Genomic DNA, 8,354 nt, shown 5'->3' on the forward strand with positions numbered 1-8,354 from the left:
GACGAAAGTTTATTTAGAAAAACTTGGTATAAGTTGACCGGATACCAAAACCAAAGCAACATTAATTAACCTGATCAAATTAAGGTTAACTTTTTTGAAATCTAACCCAAGTTATTTAACTTAAAATTGCTAAGTTACCATTGTTACGGTTTTTTGAATATTATATAATGAATGTGAAACTTTCAAGTACTTAAAGGATTCGAAAATATTTTAAATTGACTACATGCGTAAAAAATGTTTCAGACTACAAAAAAATTATAATCAATTACCAGTTAAAAATAACATTTCAACTTTAAAGTATTAAGTTAATAGTTTTATAATTTGCTTTCTATTTCATTTACAGACAAAGCTAACTAAACAACATCAGTTACATACCAAAAAACCGTTTAACTTAAACTTATAAAATTTGTAATTCTGCTAAATAAATCTTGTGATTTATAGCTTTTTACTTTTGTTTTTTTCTTAAATTGTTTGTAGAACAAAAAAAAAAGCACTCAAAAAGTTTGTTCGAAGATCCTGGTGTTCTAAAAAACCGCTTAGTTATGGACCCACGTTACAGTTTAATGTCTTGTTCAGAACCAAATTTTTTTATAAAAATTGTTAAGCAACCAAATAGTTAAAAAAAAACTCAATCAATTTTTATTACATGACGAAGAATTTGTTTATTTTAAATACCAGCTGATATTAGTTTCAGTCAAAGTATTTAGAAGCATATATTGTTAACATTTGTGTTCGTTTAAAAGCTTGAATGACTACTTTAGAATGCTCAGTCAAGCACAAAACCATATGAACAATTTGAATACAAATAATAAATGATATCTTACAAAATAAATCCTAGGTATTAAAATATTTATTAATCTAAATTCTGTCTAAAGTTTATTTTGCTGTAACATCATCCAAAAATTTAAAAGTATGTTTAGCAAAAATTATTGTTTTAATTTTTTCTATGTTGTGTTGATCACTAGTTTTCGATTTTGAAAGTCTTACTCAGAGTCCTATGCCATGAGGCCACACTTTATGAATGTTTATGCCTCTGAAATATTATTACAAACTATCTTTTACTAATACACAGTTTTTTGTTTTGCTTAAAAGTTTTATACAAAAACAGTCATTTACTTAGAAGTAAGCCAATATTATTATTATTAATCTAATTTCAACCTCTGTCACACTTGTATTTAAAATATATTTTTCACATGCAGTAGATAGTTAAAATTTATTGAGCATGACAACTCAACTTTTGAGGTTTCAAATTCTTAATTTAGTCATTGTAAAGAAACTATTTTACTCAATACCTTATCAATAAGTTGTTAATCATCACAATTTTTTTAGACCTAGTTCAGGGCTTTCCAAACTTTTTCATAAGGCCCCCTTTAAAGAAATTAAAAAACTATGCCCTATTAGATATGATTTCTCACAAAACTACCCTTAAATATGTCTAAGGGTTTTTATTACTCTTCATCATCTACTCAACTATATCTATGTAAGTTTAAATTTATAGTCTTAGGCTCCTTTTACAACTAATTTTATTTGAAAGTTTCCCCTAATTTTTAGTATTAGTTTCAAAACCACCCATATATGCAACTAAGGCATTTTTTTTTACTCCTCATCACCAACTCTAGAATAATTTCCAAAATATCAGTAAATAAACTGCAAATAGTTTAAAGTTATGACCCTTTTGTAGCTTACGGCTTATTTTGGAAACCCTTGATTTAAGTTTATTAACTGATATAACCAAGAAAAACTTAATAGCACTTAGTAATTTTGTTATGGTTTTTAAAGTAATACATCAATGTTGAAATTGTTTGAACAAAATTTGAACAGTCTAAAATTTTAACAAAGTTTTAAAAAATGAAAAAGTACTGTTAACCAATCTTGAATACTTGAGCAACAACTATTTAGAAAAAGTGTTATTAAAACCCAAATGAATTCTAATAAACTATTCAATATAACCAAATAATTGCATAAAATATTTTAACAACCTTGTTAAAAAGTTCTGTTAAAGTTAAAAACATTAAAACTGCAATCTAAATTTTACTTATTCATATAAGTTGTCAAATGATGTATTACTAAATACTCACATTCAGCATTTATCCTTTATATAGTTTGCAAGAATATTTTTTTTAAAACATTAAGGTGAAACATTTAACTTGTAACTTTGAGTCAACTCTTTGAGTCTTAAGAAAGTGTCCTGAGTAACCTTAAACTATCCTGATTCATCATGTGTTTTTTAAAATCCTTGAAAAGAAGTTTTTTACAAAATCAATAAAAATCAGGTTATAATCGATAAAATTAATTAAAAAAATAACTAAAAATATAAACTAAATCAACAACTCATTCAAAACCTTAAAAAACTGGCTTGAGAATTTAGAAATCTTTAAAAATATCCTGAATTTTTCTAAAAAATTAAACTGGCCTGAGTCATCCTGATTTTTGAGTCATCCTGATTTTTTTTTGTATTCATTATGTCCTGCGTAATACTTAGTTTTTCATAGGTTTCAAAATATCCATAATTTTAAGTTTCCAGAAATTTCTAATTAAATGTGATAATAAAACATGTTCTATAAAACACTTTATAAGAAATCAGAAAACCTGGAAGTAATTTACATGTTATAAAATTAAAAAGAAAGGTGTATTAATTATATATGTTAAAAGAACTTCAGAAGATAATAGAAGAGCATTAGTTCTTATACTATTTTAGTGCATACTTTTATGTTAATTTTGAAAAAAAAACTAATTCACATTTTACTTAGTTCAAGAAGACTAGTGCAGATTTCTATTTATTTGCTTATTGTTTGTTTAATAAATAACAAATCTATTATTTTTACAAAATAATTAAATATTAAAAAGCTTATTTATCAAAAATAGTAAAGAGTTTTAAGTCATGTAAAAAGATGGCAGTTTTATTTATTCCTGTAAAATTCTTGAGTTCAAAAATTCAGAAACAAAAAAACCTGGAATGACCTAGAATGTAATACTCTTTGTGAAATTCTTGAAACTAGAACAAAATTCATCAAAAAGTCTCTAATTTTGAAAAAGCTTTATATGTAACTTAAACAAATTTAGTTAAAGTGAGAAAAACTATTGTATACAATAAAAAACATATTATTTAGAGTTTAACTTATTATAAAAAATTTAAAGTAGCATTAGTGGTGTATCTTATAACTATTTTTTACCTTAAATTTAATAGACAGGAAAATATGTAATTTGAAATCTTGATTATATTAAAAAAATATTGGCAATTTTTATGCATTTTCTATTTTATAATGTAAGACTTTTAATTTAATTTTTCAGATTTAAAAAAGTTCTTATTGCTTAATTAGCTAAAGGTTTATATCTTTAAGCATAAACAGCTTTACTTAATGTTATTTTGATCATACATTTATAAAGATTTTAAAAGCAACCTGTACTATGTAATTCAATGACAGAAGTTGCTATAACATAAACTTCATATAAAACTCTAGCAGATAGTCACACCAAAAATTTTGTAATCCAGACTCATCAGTTGTAGTAGAAGGGTTGTTAAAAAGTCTGGAATTGAGGAAAAATCTGGGCTTTGACAATTAAGCCAAAAAAAACTGGAAAAACCTGTTTGAAAAGTGTTGATAAAACCTGGAATTAAAAAAAAAATATAATAACCTGTAACTTTCACCAATTTTTCCATGTGAAATAATAAATTTTAATAAGTAATGAAAAGTCTATCTTATACAATATTTTTATTAATCATATAGAATTTTATTTATCTTTTTAATATTTTTATACTATTTTAGAAAGTTTTACTTTAATTTTGTACTAATAGTGGTCAAAAAACCTAGTAGTTTCAAGAACCTTGAAGACATTTAGAAAACCTAGAACTTCTTTTAGAAAAACCTTTACTTTTTTACTTAGTTCAAGAAGAATACTGCAGTTTTCTATTTTTTATTTAATAAATAACAAACCTATTGTTTATAAAAAATAGTAAAATATCAAAAATAACAAAATAGTAAATTATCTTTGGTAGCAGAATTAACATGTACCACAGCATGTTTCAAAACTAGACTTTTTGATGAAGTTTGTTTTAGTTTTAAGGTTTTCATAAAGAGTATCACATTTAAAGTTTTGTTTTGCTTTAATTTTTATACTAAAGAATTTTACAGGCATCTATAATATATAAAGTGGCCATGTTTTTTACATGATTAAAACTCTTTATTATTTTTAGTAAATAAACTTTTTAATGTTTTAATATTTTGTTAAAACAATAGATATGTTTTTTACTAAACAACCAATAAACAAAAAAATAAAAAAAACTTCAGTATTCTTCTTGGACTAAGTAAAAAAGTAAAGGTTTTTTGAAAATCTTTTTCAGTTTTTTTAAATGTCTTCAAGGTTCTTAAAAGTATTAGGTTTTTTGATCTAGGAGTTTGAAAATTAGAAAAAAACCTAGAGTTTTCAAAAAATTTCTATATAAAACATGTAAAAACCAGTAATTTTGAACAATTTTTCCATGTGAAATTATAAATATTAATAGAATATAAAAAATCTACCTTAAACAATATTTTTATTAATCATTTAGAATCCTATTTATCTTTTAACCATTTAAGACATTTTTACTTTAATTTTGTACTATGAACAGGGTGCCACTCTTTGAGTCAAAAAATCTTCCCTGATTGACCAGAAACTTCCCTGAGTAACCTTAAACTTCCCTGAGTTTCCCTGAGTTTTTTTTCAAATCCTTAAAAATTTTTATTTATTAAAAAATTACCATGTTAATCTTAAGAATATTGAAGAACTTGCTGCAAGGCTGAAAATTTCAAAATAAGCACTTAAAATGAATAAATTTAACTTTTTTGAACAAAATATTGAAACTGGATTTACTAAACCTCATTCTATATCTAGAAAAAAAATATCCCTGAGATTTTTAAAAAAATCTTAAAGTTTTCCTGAAATTTTTAGATAAATACCAAAACTTCCCTGAGTTTAAAAAAAGAGAATAAAAAATCACTGAGTTTCCCTGAGTCTCCCTGGGTTTCCCTGAGATTTTCTACAACTTAAAAATTCCCTGAGTTTCCCTGAAATCCCTGAGTGTGTGACAACCCTATATGAATGGTAAAAAAATCTAGTACTTTCAAGAACCTTGAAGACATTTAGAAAAGCTGGAAAATATTTTTAAAAAACCTTTACTTTTTTACTTAGTCCAAGAAGAATACTGCAGTTTTCTGTTTTTTTTTTAGTAAATAACAAATCTATTGATTTTACAATATAGTTAAGTATTGAAAAGCTTATTTACAAAAAGTAATAAAGATTTTTAATAATGTAAAAATGATGGCCATGTTATATATTATAGATGCCTGTAAAATTCTTGAGATTAAAAATTAAAGCAAAAAAAAACACCTAGAATGTGATACTCTTTGTGAAAACCTTAAAACTAAAACAAACTTCATCAAAAAGTCTAGTTTTGAAACATGCTGTAGTACATGTTAACTCTGCTACTTAAGTTGATTGTAAAATTAAGTTCTTATTTATAAAATGAGAGTACTTTTTTGGGTTTTATTTTTGTTTTCACAGGATCTTTTAGTTTACTACCAGGTCTAAACTTTTTACTATAAATCAACACTATAATTCTGTTTAAATATTTTTGAAATAACTAAATAAACTGCATATAAAACTCTATCAGCTAGTCACACCAAAAATTTTGTAATCCAGACTCATCAGTTGTAGTAGCAGAGTTGTTAAAAAACCTAGAATTGAGAAAAAAATTTAAACTTTAACAAATAAGCCTAAAAAAACTGGAAAAATCTAGAATTGGAAAAATTTTGAAAAAAACCTAGAGTTTTCAAAAAAAAAAAATGTAAAAAACATGTAAATAACCTGTAATTTTGAACAATTTACCATGTTAAGTAATAAATTTTGATAAGAAATGAAAAATCTATCCATATTTTTATTAATCATTTAAAATTTTATTTATCTTTTAAAAATTTTATACAATTTAAAAAAGTTTAAAATGGTTAATATTTTGTACTACAAATGGTCAAAAAACCAAGTAGTTTAAAGAACCTTGAAGACATTTAGAAAACCTGGAAAATATTTTCAAAAATTTTTTATTTTTTACCTAGTCTAAGAAGAATACTGCAGTTTTCTATTTTTTGTTCAGTAAACAATAAATCTATTGTTTTTACAAAATATTAAAATGTTAAGATTAAAAAAATAGTAAAAAGTCTTTGGTAGCAGAGTTTAAATGTACTTACAGCATGTTTCAAAACTAGACTTTTTGATGAAGTTTCTTCTAGTTTTAATATTTTCACAAATAGTATCACATTCCAGGTTTTTTTGGCTTTTTTAAACTCAAGAATTTAAAGGCATCTATTATATATAAAATGACCATCTTTTTTACATAATTAAAACTACTATTTTTTGTAAATAAGCTTTTTAATATTTTGCTGTTTTGTAAAAACAGTAAATTTTTTATTTACTAAACAAACAATATACAAAAAAAAAAAAGAAAACTTCAGTATTCTTCTTTGACTAAGTAGAAAGGTAAAGGTTTTTTGAAAATTTTTCTCCAGTTTTCTAAATGTCTTTAAGGTTCTTAAAACTACTAAGCTTTTTAACTATTTTCAACCTAGAAAACCTAGAATTTAAAATTTTTTGAAAAAAACTTGAGTTTTCAACAAATATATAAAAAACATCTAATAACCTGTAATTTTGAACAATTTTCCATGATAAATAATAAATTTTGATAAGATATAAATAATCTATCCATATTTTTATTAATCATTTAAAGTTTAATTTATCTTTTAAATATTTTTGTACCATTTAAGAAAGGTTAATTTAATTTTTTACTAAAAATGGTCAAAAAACATAATAGTTTCAAGAACCTTGAAGACATTTAGAAAACCTTGAAAATTTTTCAAAAAACCTTAACCTTTTTACTTAGTCCAAAAAGAATACTACAATTTTCTTTTTTTTTGTTCATTGATTGTTTAATAAATAACATATCTATAGTTTTTAAAAAATTGTAAAACATTTAAAAGCTTATTTACTAAAAATTATACAGAGCTTTAAACATGTAAATAAGATGGCCATTTTATATATTATAGATGCTTGTAAAATTGTTGAGTTTAAAAATTAAAAAAAAAAATCTGGAATGTGATATTCTTTGTAAAAACTTTTGAAACTAAAACAAACTTCATCAAAAAGTCTAATTTTGAAACATGATGTAGTACATGTTAACTCTGCTACCTAAGATGATTGTGAAGTCAAGTTTTTACTTATAAAATGAGAGGACTTTTTTGGGTTTTGTTTTTATTTCCACAGGATCCTTTAGTTTACTACCAGGTCTAAAGTCTTAAGTTTTTAATATAAATCAACACTATAATTCTGATTAAATATTTTTGAAATAACTAAATACAGTTAAAAATAAATAATAAATAGTCCTAGTTTTTATCACTGGTTTTTTTGTGTGGAATGGGCCCAAAGCATAAATTTTAAATATTTATTGATGGCTTAAAATTGAAACAATATGGTTATGTTTAAAGTAGGACAAGTTAAAGTGCAAATAAATTTTAACATTTAGGTGCAAAAATTGATCTATAAAAAGTTTCTCATTAATAAAAAACAGCATTCAAAAATGAGTCATACTAGTTAGAAATGAACTACCCCCTTAATCTATGATTTACTGGTTTTAGAGTTAGTTTGGTTAGAGGTAAGGGTGAAAATGCTAGATTTTGAATAAGACAGTAGTTAAGTTATAATTTTATATAAAAGCGTACAGTATATTTGGGAAATTGTTTTGCTGTTAAACTTTTTATTTTTGATAAGTTCAAAATTGGTATGAATCTACTTGAAGATTGTTTGAGTTTTTGTGAAATCAAAATGAACTATAGCTTAATCATCAAATAAAAAAAGACACACGTTATCTTTACCAAATAGAATAACTTTTGTTATATAAAAATGTCTTTGTACTTAATGTAATTTTAAACATTTAGAATTTGTATAATTTATTTTAAATTTTGTTGGAAGTTTTCCATTAAAAGTTTTTTAAGACTGTTGGCAATTCAGATAATTTTTAAAACAAAATTTACTTTAAACAATCTATTCAATATTTTTCTTAATTTATTTTACAATTTTTTGTATATTTTACAAATATAAATTTTTTAAAATTCAAATTATTATTTAGTTAGCTTATCTAATAATAGCCTATGTGTACTTCAGTTTGATGCTTTTACAATGAACTAATACTGATGGAAGAGTCAAAACACCTTTTTAACAAAAAAACTCTTAATATTATTTAAAAGCTTTAATTACACACTGTGTACTCATTTACGAAATATGAATAATACTATTATATTAGATCAATTTTGAATACTGGATAAACAAAA

The sequence above is a fragment of the Thalia democratica genome, chromosome 1, assembly GCF_965202585.1.
Source record: "Thalia democratica chromosome 1, ktThaDemo2.hap1.1, whole genome shotgun sequence".
NCBI classification, from domain to species: domain Eukaryota; kingdom Metazoa; phylum Chordata; class Thaliacea; order Salpida; family Salpidae; genus Thalia; species Thalia democratica.